At 43.3% G+C, this 20,037-nt stretch overlaps 1 pseudogene across 1 annotated transcript; it reads right to left on the bottom strand.

The window, feature by feature from the left end:
• Nucleotides 1–16,131: 16,131 nt before the first annotated feature.
• Nucleotides 16,132–19,775, bottom strand: LOC306926324 (4-hydroxybenzoate polyprenyltransferase, mitochondrial-like; annotated as a pseudogene). Its single transcript has 2 exons — nucleotides 19,711–19,775; nucleotides 16,132–16,942 (listed from the first exon to the last, which is right to left on the bottom strand). The product of its transcript is annotated as a 4-hydroxybenzoate polyprenyltransferase, mitochondrial-like (transcript).
• Nucleotides 19,776–20,037: the final 262 nt, after the last annotated feature.

Genomic DNA, 20,037 nt, shown 5'->3' with positions numbered 1-20,037 from the left:
TCTCAATGCTCTTTTTTGTAGTATACATAATGGTTGTAAAGTTGTTTTATAGGCATTACCCCAAACCTCCACACAGTAAGTCAGATACGGCACTACAAGTGAACAATATAAAATATACAACACCCTCTGTTCTAGTAAATGTTTGGCTTTCCCCAATACAGCAATGCTCCTTGATATTTTGGATCTTACATATTTTATCTGCGGCTTCCAAGAAAGCTTGCAGTCTAGTAATACTCCTAGAAATTTTATTTCATATACCTGCTCAATATCAACCTGGTCCACTACCAGTTGCACTCTTGCATCTATTTTTCGATTTCCAAAAATCATTAATTTGGTTTTATTCAAATTCAATGATAATCTATTGACATCAAACCATATTTTGAATTTATTTATTTATATTTTAATCATCTCTAAGAGCTGCTGTAAATTTACTCCAGATCAAAGGATGTTGGTGTCATCTGAAAAAATGACAAATTTAAATTGTTTTGATACTTTATATATATCGTTTATATATAAAATAAATAGTTTTGGACCAAGTACCGACCCGTGCGGGACTCCACATTTAATCTCTAAGCATGATGATTTGTGATCTCCCAACTGCACAAATTGCTGTCTGTTGCTGATATAGCTTTTCAACCACTTAAGCCCCACTCCTCTGATTCCATATCTTTCCTTTTTACTAATTAATATATCATGATTAATTGTATCAAACTTCCCTTATCGATGCAATTGGTTATTTCCTCTGTTAGCTCCATTAATGCCATACTGGTTGACCTGTTGGCTCTAAATCCATATTGGCTATCTGATAACAAGTTATGTTTCTCTATAAAGTTGTCTAACCTATCAATGAAAAGTTTTTCCAAGATTTTAAAGAATTGTGAAAGTAGGGACACAGGTCTATAATTAGTGAAGTGGTGCTTCTCCCCTGTTTGCGAACGCAGTGAGCATTTACTATGAGACCCAGCAGATCATGTCTGTCTGTGTGTGTGTGTCTGTCACGCTGTAACACCACCCGCCCACCACCAGAGGGCGCAGCTGTATCACACACAAAAACACCCACACACACGCACGCACGCACGCACGCACGCACGCACGCACGCACACAAAACTTAACTTAAAAAAAACTTAACTTAAAAAAAAAACTTAAAAAGGAAAACGCACGCGCACACACACACACAAAACTTAACTTAAAAAAAACTTTAACTTAAAAAAAAACTTAAAAAGGAAAAACTTAAAAAAAAATTAACTTAAAAAAAAATTAACTTAAAAAAAAAATAACTTAAAAAAAAAACTTAAAGGAAAAACTTTAAAAGGAAAAACTTAAAAAAAACTTAACTTAAAAAACACAAAAAAAAGAGAACTTAAAAAAAATCTTAAATTACGTAATTTATTCTAATTGTTGTTTTTGCAATTTACGAGCTGCGTTCGCTTCCCGCGTTCGCGCGTCTTACTTGTTTAAATACTGGGATCACCTTTGCAGTTTTAATTTTACCTGGAAATATACCCTTTTGAAAAGACAAGTTAAAGATGTGACTTAAAGGTTTCACAACACCCTCAATGACTTCCTTGATCACGGTCATATCAAGCCCATTCCAGTCAGTAGAGGTTTTGTTCTTACTCTTGTTGATAATATCAATAATCTCGTGCTCTTCAACAGCTCTCAAGAACATTGAGTGTGAGTTTATATCTATCCCATCTCCCGCTGCCCCCCCTTCTCCTGACCGATCTGGGATGCCGTCAGCCAATCTTGGTCCCACGTTCACAAAATAATTCATTAAACTCATTGACTACCTCGTTCATGTCGTTTATAGTCTTATTATCAACAAAATAATCAGGGTAATTATTATTTGCTGTTCCTTTCCTAATTATATTATTTAATATGTTCCATATCCCTTTACTATTATTTTTTATTTTTCTCTACTAATTTATCATAATATTCCTTCTTACAACTCCTCGTAATGTTTGTATGCTTATTTTTATTATTTTTTATACTTTAATTCAGCTTCAGTGGTTCTATGTTTTATGAATTTCCTATATAATGAGTTCTTCTTTTTTGCTGGCATTTTGTAACCCCTTTGTAATCCATGGTGATTCTATGTGCCTTTGCTTCCTATTGCATTGTTGCATTGGACAGTTTTTGTCATATAGTGTTTGGAATCGTTCAAGAAAGGCATCATATGCTCTGTCTACTTTAGGCCTATTCATAGTCTGGATTTTCGGTGATGGGGTGACCACCGCTTCACCCAAAACTACAACATGACGTCACTGAGCCGCGGTGAAGAGCAAACCACCGCTCTCACCAGCCCTTCTCTCTGTTTTTACTCACCACCGCGGAGCGGTGGGGGCGGTGGGCACCGTTCCCGGCGCTAAACCAATCACATTGCCCGGAGCCTCCGGGCAATGTGATTGGTCTAGAAGTCGGGAGCGCGGTCCGCTTGTTTTTGCGAGCTCGAGTCGAGACGTAAAAAAAGAAAAGAAGAAAACGCACCACGGTGCGAAACAGAGCAGCGGGAGGAGAACGAAGGAATGAAATAATAGAGACAGCGACATAAATAGAATAGGACATAAACATAAAATGACCAGAAATGAATAGAATATAGGCAGTAGACAGAAAGCAGAGGGAAAACAATGAACGAATTTGAGGAGAACTTGGCCATGGAGGTTAGGAGGTATGAACACCTGTACAACCCGACCATGAAGTCACACAAAGACACACAGCAGGCCTATAATTCGTGGAATGAAATAGGTGAAAATCTTAACACAACCGGCACAAACTGCAGAGAAGCCTGGCAGAAACTGCGAGACAAGTTCACCAAGGCCAAAAATAGAATAAAAAAAAAGACAAGCGGTGATGCTGGGGGTGAGAAGAGCAAGACACCACATCTCTACATTGCTCTTCAGTGGTTGGAGCACCATATAAAACACAGGGCGACAACTACAAACATGCCACCCACTCAATCCAGGGTAAGCACTGCAGTGTTTGTTATTACAATATTCACGTTATGTTGAATGCATGCCTTGAATGCATTACCTGTAGCTTTGACCACACAGGCCTATAAACCCGCCATCTTCAAATCATATTTGATAGTTGGGCTCACTTTAGGAGTTGTATTTTGTGTTATGCACGATCATTTTAAACCTTACCTCTGTACAAACTGTTAAATAAAATAGCGTAAGTAAATAAATAAATATCTAGGATACGCTATACGCAAGATTATCGATTTATTTGAACAACGTTGCCACCTTGTGGTTGGATACATGCATGCATTGGCATGGCATGAAAAGGAAAACATACCTGTAGCTGGTATGCATGATTCTATGATTACAAACGACATGATTAGGTTGGAATTGAGACATTTGCCAAAATAGTTTACATGTATTAAATACATAAAGTATAAATATATTAGGCATATGAAACTATTGTGTTCTGGCTGAAGTATCCATTTTGTTCATCAAATGTGATTTTGTGTTTAGTGAGTTTATAACACTTGTTCTTTGTTTTATTTTCTAGGCACAAGAGGAAGAGCCATCCACCAGTGGGGTGGTGGCCAGTCAGGACTGTCTGGCCTCTACAGCCAGTCAGGACTGTCTGGCCTCTACAGCCAGTCAGGACTGGCTGGCCTCTACAGCCAGTCAGGACTGTCTGGCCTCTACTAGCAGTGGCCAGACTGGCCACCATCTCCCCTACCCCACCATCTACCCTTCCAGTGATGAAGACATATCAACCCTGGACTGGGATGATTTTGGAAGCACGGTATTGCAAAGAACAACTCCAGCCCCATCTCCAGCCCCATCCATCCCCACTCTTGCAATCCGTCCCACTTCCACAGTCCCACGTTGTGCTGGCCCAGCCCCATCCATCCGCACTCCTGCAACCTGTCCCACTCCGACTGCTACAGTCCCACGTCGTGCTGGTGCTACAGTCCCACGTCGTGCTGGCCCAGCCCTGTCCATTCCCACTCCTGCTACCTGTCCCACTCCGACTCCTTCTACAGCCCCACGCCCTGTCACTTCCACTCCTGCAGCTGCAGCTCCTGGCCCCTCAAACACCCCATCTGCTGCCGTTCGGTCTAGGAAGCGGAAGAGTGCCTCTTCCGACTTTGAGAGCATTCTTTCGACCCTAGACCGAAGGGCAGCAGAGAGGGATGCTCAAATGGAGGCAGCCAGGCAGAGGCGCACGGATGTCATCGAACAGATGATGGGCCTGCAAGATGACTGTGGCAGACATGGCCTCCGTGTGGCAAGCTTCATGCGGTCTCTGCCACCAGCCCATCTGGTTAATTTTAAAGTGGGACTCCTCAGGCTGATGGAGAAGAGTGAACAGGCAGTGGAGAATGAAGTTGCAGGGAGAGTTGTAGAAAATGAACTATGAACTGCGTGCAGTTCATTTTCACAACCTTCTCTGCAACTTCATTTTTCACTGCCGTTTGAATGACCCAATACAGTCAAGCACATTGTTTTGTAATGAGTTATATTATTTATTTGTTCCTAATTTTTACAGTATTTAATATGCATTTGTATTGATTTCATATTTATTCACACATCTATATTTTGTAAATATATGCAGTTAAATTATATTTTACACACACGCACAATTATATTTGGTCATGTTTATATAAATTATTTGTCCAGTATGTTCTATTAAAATGTATTTGATATTTTTCTATATGCATTTGTTCATAGAATAAAATCAGAATAGAGCTTACACTTTATAGGTTCTGAATAGGAAATGTGTTTATTTACAGACAACTATTTACATTATAGACTGGGATGACACACACATACAGTACATATAAACAGACAGTGGTGGAAAAAGTACACATTGTACTTAACACTTTGATTGCTACAAGATCTCGACAGGCCTATTTGGATGTTGCTACCGTTTAACATTGCACAAAGGCCTTGTTCGGGGGCCCACAGCAAAATGTTCTCTTATAGCGAGAATCACACGCATACATCAAAAGAAAGCTGAACTTGTCCACTTGCGGTGCAACTGTTCTTTATAGTTGCGCGGTGCAACTGTAGAGAACAGTTGCACCGCTCACTTCACAGGGGTGTGATTTTTATTATTACAGTAGAAGTTTACAGACCAAACTGTAAATAAAAGGTTAACATGACTTTCTGTCTTTTTTTCTTATGAAAGCAGAGAGTCTTCTGTTTCATACGGTATATAGTATTTATATGTCGCTATAGGCCTTATTTTGTGAATATTGAGTTCGGGTCCATGTCTTCTCTGCAGTTATATCTGGTGGGCGCAATGTGCATCCACCCAGTATCCAATTTATGACAAACTGTACATGGGATCAATGTTTACTCTTTTCCTCGTAAAAGTACACATTCAGGGCTTTCATTCGATGTATAGGATGTATAGCATATTTATTGTGTTCATTGTTATATCTGCCTGTCAATGTCTGACTATAAACCTTCATAACTATGCTTTCTTTTTGATGATGATTGCCGCCTCGCCTAATCTATCTCACTGCTTTCATTGTTTTGATCGCAGTAACATTGGGGGGGGGGGGGGGGGGGGTCATGGGCACATTGGGCAGCAAAAGTCTTGATCCGTACGGCTATAAAAAGTCCCATTCCACCGTTCGGTTCAGAACTATAGTATAACGGTGAGACGCGTTGTCATCAGCTGATTTTGTTTTTCAAGCTAGTGTAGGGGAACATGCCTGGGCATGCTAGCCTGGCACGGCCAGACTCATAGCGAGGGTTCACTGATGTTTCCTCCGGGGAAGAATCTTCAGTGAATCCCCGCTATGAGGCTGGCCAAGCCAGGCTATGGGCATGCAGCTTGGGGGCGATGGAGGGGGAAAAAAGCGTCACCCGGCTGTGATGTCGACGAGAAGGAAAAAATGACTTCCACAGATGACAACACCACGGTTTAGGTCGCGGAAAAGTTCGTTATACATTACACCCGGGTCGATTACGTCCCCGACGCGTTCATTGCGGTCTTATCACTACAATTATAATGAATAAAAAAGCGTTACAATCACACGTCTGAGCGATCTCCGATTATGACGGCTCTGCATGGCGATACGTGATCCACCAACGGAACACTATCTTGTCGTGGCGGCCCCTCGATACTGTGGTTAGTTCGTAGTATTGTAGGCTCGGGGATCGTTTGGTCGCTACAGTATGAAGAAGGAAACATGCATCTGTCCATGTGTGTTGCAGATGTTATGCATTGCAATGCCGATCTGGTGCATATGTGTTTAGGCAATAGGCAGCGTTCCGTTCAGCGTTCATCATGTTTTTTTTCCGAGAGACAGAGGAGAGCATGTACCCCCTCGCAAGATCCTCCTCCTGGAGAAACAGGAGGGGAGGGGGGAATCAAATGTCCGAGCCGAGGTGGAAAGCCTGGTGAGGCGAGGTTAGGTGAAATTTGATTCTTTTCACACATCGGCATGGGCGCATCCATTACACTGGCTTCTACACGTAAAGCGGCCCGCCCTCCTGTTTTCAGGAGGGGAGGGGGGTTTTTTTTTTTGGTTTTTTTTCTGATCACGTGAGCGGGACTAAGCAGCAATGATAGGGCGATGGTTCTTCATTGTCCGGGTGGGTAAAAAGATGAATGAAAGTATGCTATAAAAAAGTGATTGAAACGTATTGATACGTGATCCGCACCCGACGTTTGATTAATTGATAACGTATTGATACGCGATTCGCGTCGGCTGTGTTAAGTAAAAGTATCAATACTGAAGTGTGGAAATACTGTTACAAGTAAAAGTTCAGATTCAATATTTACTTGAGTAAAAGTACAAAGGTATTGGTATCAGGGCTGGCATAGTGGTCCAGGCGCATGTCACATATATGCTCTGGACTGAGCCTATATGTGACCCGTTCATGACGACCTTTGCTGCATGTCTCATTGCCAGTTTTCAAATGTATAAAAATCTTTAGAAAATAGCAGCTCTACAAGCTCACAATGAGTCAAATCGTGACACATTGTGAGCATATAGATGAGCTATTTTCAAATGGCCGAAATGTAAATAGATTTTAGTAGTGGGGATAAAAAGTGACGACAGAAAAGTGAGCACACAAATATAAGATTTTGTCCACAATTCTGTGCTGTATTGATGATGTTGGTAACATTAGGAGAGATAACAGGCAAACGATCAAAATAATAATTATTTGACCATTGGCCACCGACCCCCATCTGAAAATATGTTGTTCCAGGGACACCCCAGAAGCAAAGATGAGTTAAAAAATTTTGCTCTGAAATAATATATATATATATTCAAAGATTTGTGCCACATTTTCACGATTTTTCAAAAATAGCAGATCTACAAGCTCATAGCGCGGCACCGAGTGCCGCGCTATGAGCTTGTAGATCTGCTATTTTTTTAACAGCTAAAGCATAGCATAGCGCTTAAAACACCAAAAGGGGTTCCCACCCAGAATGGGTTAATAGAAAGATCTTGTATTAAACCAGACAACCAGATGCCAGACATTTTTTGATAGATTAAGAAAAAAAAGGGGGGAAAGAGAAAAGAACAAAAAACAAAATGGAATTATATGGTTTTTAAGACTGTGGATTTAGTGGTCTCATATACAAATACAATCAATTTTTTCTTATCGCCATAAAGTGCAAATTCTCCAAACATGTCTCTTTGTCCCTCTCACACATTTCAGGGGCATTTGGAAGATAGAAAGACTTAAATAAACCAACTGCAAAATGGTGATTGTTCTCCTCCTGGCGTCTTCTAAACGCCTTTGAATCTGCCAAGTTTGCAAATTGGGAATCACTGTATTAACTTATGGAAGTATTCTAAATTGTACCGTACAGAATATTATAACTAAAGCTAGCAAAACAAACTAGAAACAAAAACAGTACAGTAGTGCATCCGTGGATGCAGAGGTCATTGTTGTAGTGCGTCCCTTAACTATAAACTGTGTTTTGGGATGCAAAATGCACCCTAATTTAATCTCTTTTTTTGAGTGGTGCAAACCACTCCAACAACTGGCTTTGTTAGTACCCGTGTGTGTGTTTGTGTACCTGTCCCTCAAAAGAATGAGCATGGTTACTATGGTCACTGACATTACGTCAGACCACAGCTGATCAGGCTATATAAGACCTTGCACAACTGAGTTGTTCAAGTTGGAGGAGGGAACACGCCTCCAGCACCCACAGCGTCCCCAGTGGGAATCAAACCCAGGACCTTCTAGCTGTGAGGCGACAGCACTACCGACTGTGCCACCGTGACTTCCACCTATTTAAACTCTGACCACCTCTTCTAAAATCCCCCTGCTGAGTGTATGATGCCCTATACATTGAGACGACCCCGCCTGACCACAGTATCTTGCCATGGGACACGCCCCTGTGGTGTCTGGAAGTACTCTGTGAAGTCCCCTCTGACACGCTTCCCTGCAGTGGTTTTCCCGCTGTCTGTCATCCTTGCCGGGTGTATGAGGTTGGTGTCTCCTTCAACCTGCCTCCTCCATTCCCCTGGCTGCAGGTCCCCAGAAGCAGTGGTGCCGTCCGCGAAATTCGCTGGGAGGTACCTTGGGATATAACAATTATAGATGTTGATGATGTGATAATCAAAGAAATCCCCAATTTCAAAATGAATTACTTCCCCTCTATCAGGCACCCAGGCTGGCCAGGGGCCCTAAACCTATTTTGCCATTTTTTACTATAAACCATTTAAAATAGTTCAACTAGCCAATCTGCATCGACACGTTGTGAGCTTGTAGATCGCCTATTAAGGGTAAGATAGGGCCTAGAGATAGAGACAAATATTTTGACATCATTTAATGTTTGTTTAGGACGAAGTTTGTTGACGGACACTAAAAGCTGGACATAGGAGGGGCTAGCGCCTCAAAAACCACAAGTATGACATCACAGGTCCTCTAACATTTGGCTGGGTCCCTGACCTTATCTGTGGAAACGAGTCAAAATAAATGTCATGCCTCAACTCCTACTATTCCAAGTGCTTATCAGGACTGCTTGCCAGTTCAAATATCATGATTTCTGCGGGTCGCAGCCAGAAAAAGGTTGTGAACCACAGTTCGGTTTATAGCTATATCACCACATTACCTTGAAGCCTGAGTGTTGGCCGCATCTGTGCAGGTCAGATAATTATGCAAAGCCACACAGGCGTGCACAATGTGTCCGGCCTTCTCCGGAGTACATTCAAGGGGCCTGCCCAGGATCCTCCACCTCGCTGCCAAAATGCCGAACGCGTTCTCGATTATCCTTCGGGCTCTTGAGTGACGATAATTGTAGACCCGCTTCTCCTCTGTGAGATTGCGACCTGTACATACGAGAGGTAAACAAAGCAAATGTCATGTGCTATTTAGACGTGTCACAGCATGTTTTGGTATAGAGTTAAACTGTATCAGTGCACACGGGAGAGAGGGTGTAAAATGTGTATGGCACTAATGGCAGTATTAGAAAGTTAACTAGATAATTGTGACAAACATATATAGATCCTGGCAAAGGATCCTTATATCCAGCCCTGTCCAGACCCCCACCCCCAAAGCAGTAAACCTACAACAGTGGTTCTAGGGGACACTTGAGTATGTGAGCAGCAAAGTTTTGAAGTCAGGTTACAGTATTAACAACATACTTGAATAGGGGCTCAGGAGGTTGGGAAGCATGGGGAAGGCTGCATCGCCCAGAAAAACATGCGGGGTCTTTATCGTCCGTCCAGGGAGGGCTTCGGGAGGGGGTAATGGAATCTCGCCTCTGTGAAGACGAGAACCAAATGCACAGTCTTGGAAGACTCCACCATCGCTTTCTCTGCCTGTGAGAGAAATTATAAACATCAAATAATGGTTTGTCAAGGGTACTTATAACCATGACATTTGTCAAAAATATAATTAACAGATTAGCAACACATGCACCTGGTCATTAATGTATTACTAGTGGATTAGTAGGACTACTGATTAGCCATAGAATGTATTCTCTATCCCAATGTGCTACACATTTAAATGTATATGACAGTATTTCAGCATTTATTAAACAAGTGTCTTAGCTATTCTGAATGGTCCAAGTCTATTCACTGCATACTTGCTGTATACAGGCCGGGGTAACAGGTCAAGTGTGGACAAAAAACAAAATATACACACACACACAATTATTCTATACAGCAGGGATACCCACACTTTGAGGGGCGCTAGCTATTAGTGTATATTGCCATCCTACAAACATTAAATTCCCATTGACAATTAATGGATAATTTTACATCATAGAAATCAAATATGCATAGTTTATTTTACGTCATGATGATGTACGATGATAACACACAGGTGTGATTATTTTTACTACTTTCAAAATGACCAGCTCAACAAGATCTAGCCTTGTGGACCTTGTATTGTACTGTATTTCCCTATGCTTGTCCATGCAAACTGTTAAAGTATTCAATCAATCAATGCATAGCCTTTGTGGTCTACTGGTACATGTAGATCACAATCTACCTTTTGGGCACCCCTGCTGTACAAGCATCAGTGCAGTACAATCCAAGTTCACTGGGTGCCATAATTAGGTCCCATCAATACAGGCAGTCATTGTCAATGATCATTTCAATGTCAATGGAATGTAAATTGTAAAGCATTCATTCGGAGCATTGAGAGAGGGCCAAAACAATGGCCACAACACTTTTTTTAAGATAATAAATACGTTTTGATATGACATACCATATGCCCCGATGTCTACCATCGTGAAACGATAGCGTGCGTCGCAAACTGCCATCAACACTATGCTGTGGTGCCCTTTGTAGTTGTGGAAGTCACTTCCAGCATTTGGTGGAGTCTTGAGGTTAACGTGTTTCCCGTCGATCGCTCCTACACAGTTGGGGAAATTCCACAGATTCCAAAAGTCAACTGCAATGTCCCGGAACTGTGTAGCTGACGGAAAGGACACGAACTCCTCTTTCAGGGCCAACCAGATGGCTTCGCTGACCTCCGAAACAATCGCACAGACCGTGGAGACACCCATTCTGTAGTTTGTGGCAGCCTTTTGATGGGATGTGCCACAAGCTAAAATGTCCAGGGTGACTGCCACTCGTTCTGCCGGGGATATTGGGATCCTGTGGTTTGAACCATGTTCGATGTAGGGCTGGACGCGTCGGACAAGGTCGTCAAAACGAGCTGCTGACATCCTAAAAGTAGAGAAATGTCTCTCCTCGTCCATTTCCCTCATTTGGTGGACCAACAGACCCCAGTCGCCTTCCCCAGGCCGTGTTGTGTTCAGCGGCCTCACATACCACCGCCGCTCACTCGCCATCTCCTCCCGCTCTTCCTCCACCAAACACCGCAACGCCAAATCCTCTTCTTCCTCTTTCTGAAATAGGAGCCTCTCCTCCTCCTCCTCCTCCTCCAACAACTCGTTCACCACCACCATCTTTGCTGCCATATTCATAGTACTATTTTCTGCTTCATCCATCGCTGTTCTTTCTCCCTCCATTTTCTCGAACGCTCTACCCACAATGCATAGGGAGCTATATTTCCGGAAGACCGATTTCAGAGTGGGCGGGGGTGGCGGCGCGAGGAGGGGGAGGGGACGGGAGGGGAGGGAGGGGACGGGAGGGGAGGGAGGGGAGGGGAGGGGGGCACGGTGACGGTGATAGACTATGAGCGGGGACCACCAAACCACCGCTCCGGTGGTCAGCTCACCACCGGAGCGGTGGTCACCTAACCACCGAAAATCCAGACTATGTATGAGCCTTTACTCTCCTCATACACTCCTTCCCAGGCCTGTGCCAATAGGTCTGTTCTGAGTGCACTGAGGGATTCCACTGTTCTCACTCTCTTGTATTTGATTATATTATTTTCCTTCATATTCCAGTGATCACACTCAAACACCACAAAAACAGGCAAGTGATCACTTATGTCATTTAGAAGTAAACCACTGACTATACTGCTGTCCATGCAGTTGGTATAGATGTTGTCAATTAAAGTGGCACTGTATGATGTCACTCTACTTGGCTTAGTGATAATAGGCCTATCTCACAGCCCGCTTTCCACGCCCACTTCCGGTAAATAGTGGTGTCATTTAACATTAGCATTTACACGTTTTTTTCTCTGGAGAATCTAAGTACATTTTCTAATGTAAAAATGTGACAGACCAATATTATTATGAAGCAAACAAGATGGTAAATCAGCTCGAACAGATAGAACAAACCTTACCTTGAGAAAACAAAAGTTGTAGACTTCTTAAATTACCTCTGTTAACATGTAGCGTCTATGGAGTGACGTCACGCTATCACCACTAACCCCGAAAGGGGGCGTATTAAGGGGGCGGGGAAATTCTGTGAGATAGGCTTATTGGAAAAAGGCTCATAGTTAGCATTGCATCCATAAACTCATCAGTCCTTTTATGCTTATTGGGATTTAAAAGATCAATGTTGTAACTACCACACATAAAATGTACCTTCTGATCTATTTTAGCAAACATTCTCTCCATAACATCTGTGAATATGTCAATGTTTGACCCTGGAGTTCTGTATACACAACTGACAATGACATTTATTTTTGTACCCATGCAAATTTCTATAGTTATACATTCCATTACATCATTAATAATAGTTGACATACTTTCTACTATCTTGTATCTAAGGTTTCTGTCTATGTACAAAGCCACACCCCCTCCCCCTTTGTTCACCCTGTTCCTATAGTTCAGTTCATATCCATACAGCTCTATGTTATCCAGACCCTTCTCAGGGTTGAGCCATGTCTCTGAAACGGCTATTATATTGAATGGCTTTTTAAATTGCTTTAAGTATTTTTCAATTTTTCCAACTCCAATTTTTCTACTATTAAAATGAATAATTGATAGTCCTTGATCTTGCTTAATGCACTTGTTGAACTTCTCCTCAGTATAGTAATCACAATTATGACTTATATTATTAAAGAAATTGCCCTCGGCGTCAATGTCATGCTCAAATACATTCATAGTATACATATTTTGTACCCATTGAATTACAATGACATCTCCTAACACCCATGAGCAGCAGCACTGATGGAAACAGTACAGCTTAATGGTCTTTGTCAAACTTCTCAAGTTGGTCAATGCTATTGATGCATACCCCGTAGGAATTCTCCGCTGCACCCATAGGTTTAACAAAGACCTTACAACTGGCAGTCCAAGTGGACTGAATTTTGCCTTGTTTTCTGAGAGCCCTTGCTTGCCTGGCTATGTCAGCATTTTTTTGGGTGAGATGCTCGTTTATATATACCTTTGATCCCTTTAAGTTTTTACACTGTTTCAGCAGATTTACTTTATGTTTCCTGTTTGCAAATTGAATGATTATGGATGGTATTGCTGGCCTGTCATTCCAGCAATACCAACCAGTGACTCCTGGTTGGCAATGTGTGACATGCTTCAATGCTGTTAATGTCAATGTCAATGTTTTTACCACAGAGGAATGATTTTACCTGTTCCTCGGTTGTCCTTTCATGGTCAGGACCCGATGTAGGGCCTTTCACCGCCTGGAGAAAGCTCTGTGGTTTGACCTTCAAACCTGAGATGATCACATCATTCATCCTGGAGTATTGCTCTAGACTGTCCAATCGATTTTCCAGGGAAACAATTTTCTTCTCTTGATCCATATTTTGTCTTTTGAGCTGCTTTACCTCACCCATCAGCTCTGTTATGATGGCCTGTTGTTTCATCATGGTTTCCACATTTGCAGACATCATTTCCACTGATGCTTTCAGCTCCTCCATGTCCTTTTGAAGCATTTTCATGGCCATCTCCTGGGGCTGCTCCTGGGTCTAGCCTGGAGGCTAGCTGCTGCCTGGTGGTGGTGGCTGCTCCTGGGTCTAGCCTGGTGGCTAGCTGCTGCCTGGTGGTGGTGGCTGCTCCTGGGTCTAGCCTGGTGGCTAGCTGCTGCCTGGTGGTGGTGGCTGCTCCTGGGTCTAGCCTGGAGGCTAGCTGCTGCCTGGTGGTGCTCCTGGGGATGGCCTGGTGGCTACTGCCTGGTGCCAAACAGCAGCAGAAGGATCACGGGCTAAAGACGAGCCCCACCGACTGCTGTCTGTTGCTGCAGGGTGCCCAGTGTTTGAGCCTGGTGAAGCCTGGTGGCAGCAGTCTAGCACTAGAGCCTAGGCCTCACTAGGCCTCACTCAGATGGAAGCAGGAGTTTAGGCTCAAATCCAATTTCAGACCTTGGTTTTTGTTTAAAATCAAAACTTTTTCTTTGTATGTTTTAAAGGTCTACTAACACACCACTGATGAAACTTAGGGCAAGTAAATACAGAGGATTGTCTAATATTTTGATTGATTGACTCACACTACTTCACTGATACCACACCCGTCGGCCATCTTGTCCCGAATAAGAACTAGACTAGACAATTTCTACCAAATTTGGAACAACTGGATAGTACACATTGCCCCTCTGAGAGCTGACTTTGTGACTTTGTGTATAAGAAAAGGTTTAGTGTAACATGCTTTAGTTTTAAACACTATAACTATTCTAAACAAACATGAATCTAATCTAACCCGAGTTTTCCAATTTAACCCAAACCAAAAGTTAGCGTATACAAAAAGCTGACACCTTAGAGTGTTGTTCAAAGTAAACTTCAAAATGTCAATGCGTTGGCAGGCCGCATGAAGGAACAACCCAAACAGCCAGCTTAAGGTTGCTCCTATGAATCTCAACATTAGTGGATTCATAAGAACCAGTTACTTCAAGAAATACACTGTTACAAGTGTTATGTACCTGGCCTAGGGGGTGCCAAGATACACAACAAAAAAACAGGGGAGACGCAGTTTACCAAATAAATAGAATTTATTAATTAAACCAGTAATCAAAGTAATAAGTAATCAAACAATAAATCAGGAATAAACAGATGAAGTGTGGAGGTCAGTATTCAGTGGTGTAGTGCGTGTATGCATGAGTGAAATGTAGGTGGGTGCGTGTTGTATGTATTAACAGAAATGTAGAAAAGTGTGCATGGTGGAGAAGGTGCAGGAGGCAAATGAAAAGAACAGAACTGGGGAAGGACTGGGGAAGCAGGCATTTATATGGCGTCGACACCCGGGCCCAGGTGCGAGCCACTTAGGCTGATCATCATGAGTAGCTCTGCTCCCCAATCCTATTGGATAAAAAGAACAGAGGTTACTATAGGGTAAACCCAACATATACCAAAACCAGACAACCTAAGAGTAATATATATACACATCATAATATAGGGAACCGTCACACAAGTAAGTCCGGTAATCAACATTTACTTGATGAATCATCAAATTAAACAACAGGGGGGAAAGGGTAGATCACAAAGGGTGTTCAGATATGCCCCTAAAAATATATAATGACTATATATATAAAAAAATATATATACATTAGCATCTGTCATTCTTCTTATTGACAAACATCAAAACGTATACGCCTTTTTTTCCCTTTCTGAAAAATAATTAATGTAATGTTTACAAATAAAATAAGTAAAATTGAAAATTGAAAATACTCCAAAGATAAAAATAGTAATTTAAATTAAACATAGTTATGGATGCAGTTCTGGACTGCATCCCAGTATTGCATCCCAGTATTGCTCCAGGGTCCTGGGTCCATGGCGGAACTGACGAACGAGCCTCTGAAGTCTGTTGGAGAAAATCATTAGATTTTAGTTACTGTAATAGTAATGTTCTAGTGAACACATTTTGTTGTGCACAAAAAGCCTTTTATATTATTTAATTATGCTTAGCATAAAGAAACTCTCAAACCTTCTATCCAGCTCTCGCCATTTCCTCCGCTGTGGGGAGTGTTGGAGACCCGCGCTCAGCGATGGAGCAGACTGTCTCCAACAGCTTCTGCTCTTCCTTTAGACGGCGGATGAACAGCCAAATGGAAGGGTGGCGCCTGTCCACCCGCAACGTTCCATCTGTGACACCAACCTGAAATAATTAGAGATCTATAAGAACTATAGGAACATGCAGCAGTGCAGCAGCACACATATGGCCCATTGACACTTGCTCAGTGAAGCAGTCTTTGGAATGAGAAATAAATAATAATAAATCTTACCCTCCACTGCGTTGTTGCTGCGGTTGTCGCCGTCGTGGCGATAGACGCTCCACACACGTGGCAGGAAGGTCGCGTGCTCCCCTACGTAGGGGTTGTCCATATACTGGAGGAAGTCATCCAACGCAGGGTAGCCACGGAGCAGTCGGCGTGTCTGTCTGCTCGTTCAGAAGGTCCTGAAGGCATGCCTCAGATGGGTAGTTGGTAGGTAGGCAGCATAGTAAGGTAGACTCTGTTCAGCATTGACCCCCATTACCAGTCCTGACATCATGGCCACCATAAAGGCACTCAGCCACGGTTTGGTTTGATGCCCAAACCGCAGTGCCGTAGACTTGAGTCCTATCTGGATGTCATCATCTTTGTCCTGGTGAGCATACTGTAGATGGTGTCATAAATCAGCGTCCACATAACTCCGGAGAATTACAGAGGAAGACACACTGACCAGTCACAGGAGCCCTGGACAGCAGCCCCAGCCCAACAGTGCTCCCCAGTTGAAAGTTAGACCCAACACAAGCTGTGGCCAGTAGGTGATCCTCTTCATCAATGGATAGGTGATGACGAGAGATAATGAAGCAGCACCAAGTGCTATACTGTAATAATTAAGATACAGCAAGATGCCTAGTGCAAGTGACAGCTGGCCTCCGAGGAACACCAGAGCCTGTATCTGAGAGATCTCCCCTGAGGCGATGGGTCGTGTAGCGGTCCTGGACACCTTCTTGTCAAAGTCCTTGTCCCACATGTCATTGATGGTGCAGCCAGCCCCTCTCATCAGTAGAGCCCCTGTACCAAACAAGGTTAGCATGTGTAGGTGGGGCAGGCATCCAGGGTCTGCAGCCAGACCGATGCTCCATGTGCACGGCAGGTACAGGAGCCATGTTCCAATTGGTTTATCAAGTCTCATTAGCCGGAGGTATGGCTGGATAGCTGTTGGTGCTGATTTCACAATTGCTGGAGCTGACAGACTCACCAGTCTTTTTCTTTTTTTTTGGGGGGATTCGGAAGGTGGGCGAATATTTTATTTATTATCATCATGTGGCAGGAGTGTTCTTTTTCTTTACACGTAGTCTCTCTGTGATATTCCTCCATATACTGTGAAGAACCACTCTGGCCATGTACAAGGTGATGGTGAAGTTTCGTTTGTACCATTCCTTGTTATAATTTGAATGTCTTATTATGTTATTGTCCAGAAAGCTTTTGTAAAACACAGCCATTTCTTCACTGTTCAGTGTTCTCTTTCGTCCTTGCTCATCACGCTGAGACAAGCCGTGTGCCTTCAACATAGAGGTCATATATGCATCCTTCTCCTTTCTAAAGGTAATGTTCTGTTTGGTCCAGAACTCATGGTTCCAATCCTCTGTCTCCTGCCTCAAGTTTCTCAAACATTTCTCCAACTCCGTCTCATTCTCTGGGATGCAATACACGATTGGCCGAAGGTTTGACACAAGGTCTGGTGGACCAATCCAGTCATGTGTGGAGTCAGGTGCAGGCCGGAACGTGGATCTCTTTGGGGCTGCTTTGGTCTGTTGTTGGGATTGGGAACTGCACTGACGACTGATGAGTGCCGATAACAAGGACCCATGTGCACCACAAGGACAGTATGACTTTCGTAAAAAACATACCGCTGTTTTACAAAGCATCATAAATAAATCGATTATTTAAACACGGTACGACGTCTCTGTTTTAGTCACACCGTGGTGTCGGTGTCCTTCTGCCGACTCAACAGTCTTTTACCATAACATGTGTTTCCTAGTTTGGCTGATGGATGAAGGCCTTGCAGGTTGCTAAAAACTCTTGTCACTGTGCTTGGAGCTATGTCAGGACCATGACCGGTCCTTTTTGTCTTTGATAGGGAGCAGCCAGAGAGCAGCCAGGTGGCTAAAGCAGGTGCCATGGTGTGCTCTTCTGAAGGAATTTAGAGTCAACTGCCAGGTCACCTTAGCAGGATGCATGATGGTATCTTTCTGATGCCAGGAGAAAACAATTCACAACGGTAAGAGTTGTTCTCATCATCACATCTAGGTTGTCTGCTTGTTGTCCTAAAACGGTGAAGAGCCGATGATGTTCAGATCCTGGAATATATGCATTCTAGGTTGTGCAGTACCCATGCAGTACTTGGAGGCCAGTCACAGCCTATGACATTACTACTATGATGTCACAGTCTATGATGTCAGTATTATGATGTCAGTTGACTCCATATTTGGGCATGGGGACTGACACTATGACATATTTTTTGGTATAAATGTTTGTGCCTATGAGATGACATTTGTTTAGAGCATCTTTGGAGTTGTGAATTGTGAATGATGATAAAATACAGTATTTGTGGTCATTAATACAGTGAATGGAGACACAGCAACACATTGTCATTACCGTTCATTCAGTTAATCATCTTTTACCCTTATTCAAGGGAACTACATTTTGGAGGCACCGCGCTGGTTTGAGTGTTGAGAGGGGAATCTGCATGCCAGGCAGATATTCCCCCGCCATCGACATTCAGCTTTTATTCACCAACCCAGGGTAGCAACTGGAGGAGGCGTTCTTGTGGAGGAGGTGGGGAGAGAGACTGACGGAGCAGAGCGTGCACCTGAGATACAGTGAGTAGTAAGGGTGGCAGCAAAGTCCGGTCAGCAGCATCCAAGCCCCACTACAGTAATATACCCCCCCAGCTACAATGGCAACCATTGAAGAATTGCACGACGGTATTAGCAAGGAACTATGCAACCTGTCCAAAGAGCAGCTGATCGAGATATGTTACTTCCTCCACATTTTGGGACCGAAACCGGAGGTCATAACAAGAAAGACTCAAATGTCTTTAGTCATTATTCACATTGTAAAATATCTGGAACGAGATGGAGTGAAGGATCTGGAGGATGATGGAATGGCAGAGCTCTTGTGCTTGAATGATACAATCTGTGAACTAACTACAGTCAGTGCTGTTTCCAAACGTAATGTTGGAGTAGCCACCTCAACAGCACAAGAGGAAGAACAACAGAGAATTCAGAGGGAACTACATGTGCTGCAGCAGGCGCTAGATGAAAACAAAAGTGAAATGGAAGCACTTGCCAGTCATAAGGGGAATGAAGGTGATGTAAACATAGTACAGGCAAGCTCTGTGACACCTCAGAACACCATACAGATGCAGGTACCCACTCCAGTGTGGCGCAAGGAGTTTAAACTCACTGGTCAGATCGGATAACTTGGCCAAAAGGACAGACTCACCTTCTCGAGCCTAGCCCGAAGAATGGACTGGCACTGGCTGCCTGGAGCTGGAAATTGTCAATGCAGTAATAAGAGCTATTGTGCCAGGACTACAGCTTCGCAGCTACCTGGAGGGCAGTCCTGACTTACCATTGCCTATGCTGAGAAGAATATTACGCTTCCACTATAAGGAGAAAGGGGCCACTGAGCTCTACAGGAAACTCACATCAGAAGTCCAACGCAGCAAAACTTTGTCATTCGCACCCTGGATTTAAGACGGAAGGTTTTATTTGCTTCCCAAGAAGCTGAGAACCCACGCAAACACACAGATACAGACAGCCATGACGATTTCAGCGAAGCAGCCGAACGTGAGGAAGAGGAGTTCACTGCGAAGGAAGTCACCAAAACAAAGGACAAAAAGACTAAGAAAGTCTCTAAGAAAGTAAAACATACAGCAGCAATCTCAGAACCAGGCAGAAGTCCTCCCTCGACAACGACTGCATCCACTTCCAAAATGCCTGCCATCTCTAGCAGCACCCCTGTGTCTCACCCTCTCAGCCCAGCAGGTGCCAGCAGAGTATCAAAGTACAATCCTCCAGATACAGACACAGCCATGATTGCCACCGTCACGCCGCTCAGAGAAGAGCAAACGGAGACTGAGTGTGACACTCATGATGTATGGGATCCCCCAGTTGAATTGAGTCACCTGGACAATGTAGTGGCAAAAATGCATATAAACACTATGGTATTGATTCATTGAATGTAGCCTACTAGTAGATGATACTTAACACTCTAATTACCACCTGTTCTTCACTGACCAACTCATTAGAGACTGCTGACTCATGTAAACCTATTTCAAACTGTGTGAGTTAACTAT

The sequence above is a fragment of the Electrona antarctica genome (genome assembly GCF_951216825.1).
Source record: "Electrona antarctica genome assembly, chromosome: 7".
NCBI classification, from domain to species: Eukaryota; Metazoa; Chordata; class Actinopteri; order Myctophiformes; family Myctophidae; genus Electrona; species Electrona antarctica.
This window is presented reverse-complemented; position numbering and strand designations above follow the sequence as displayed.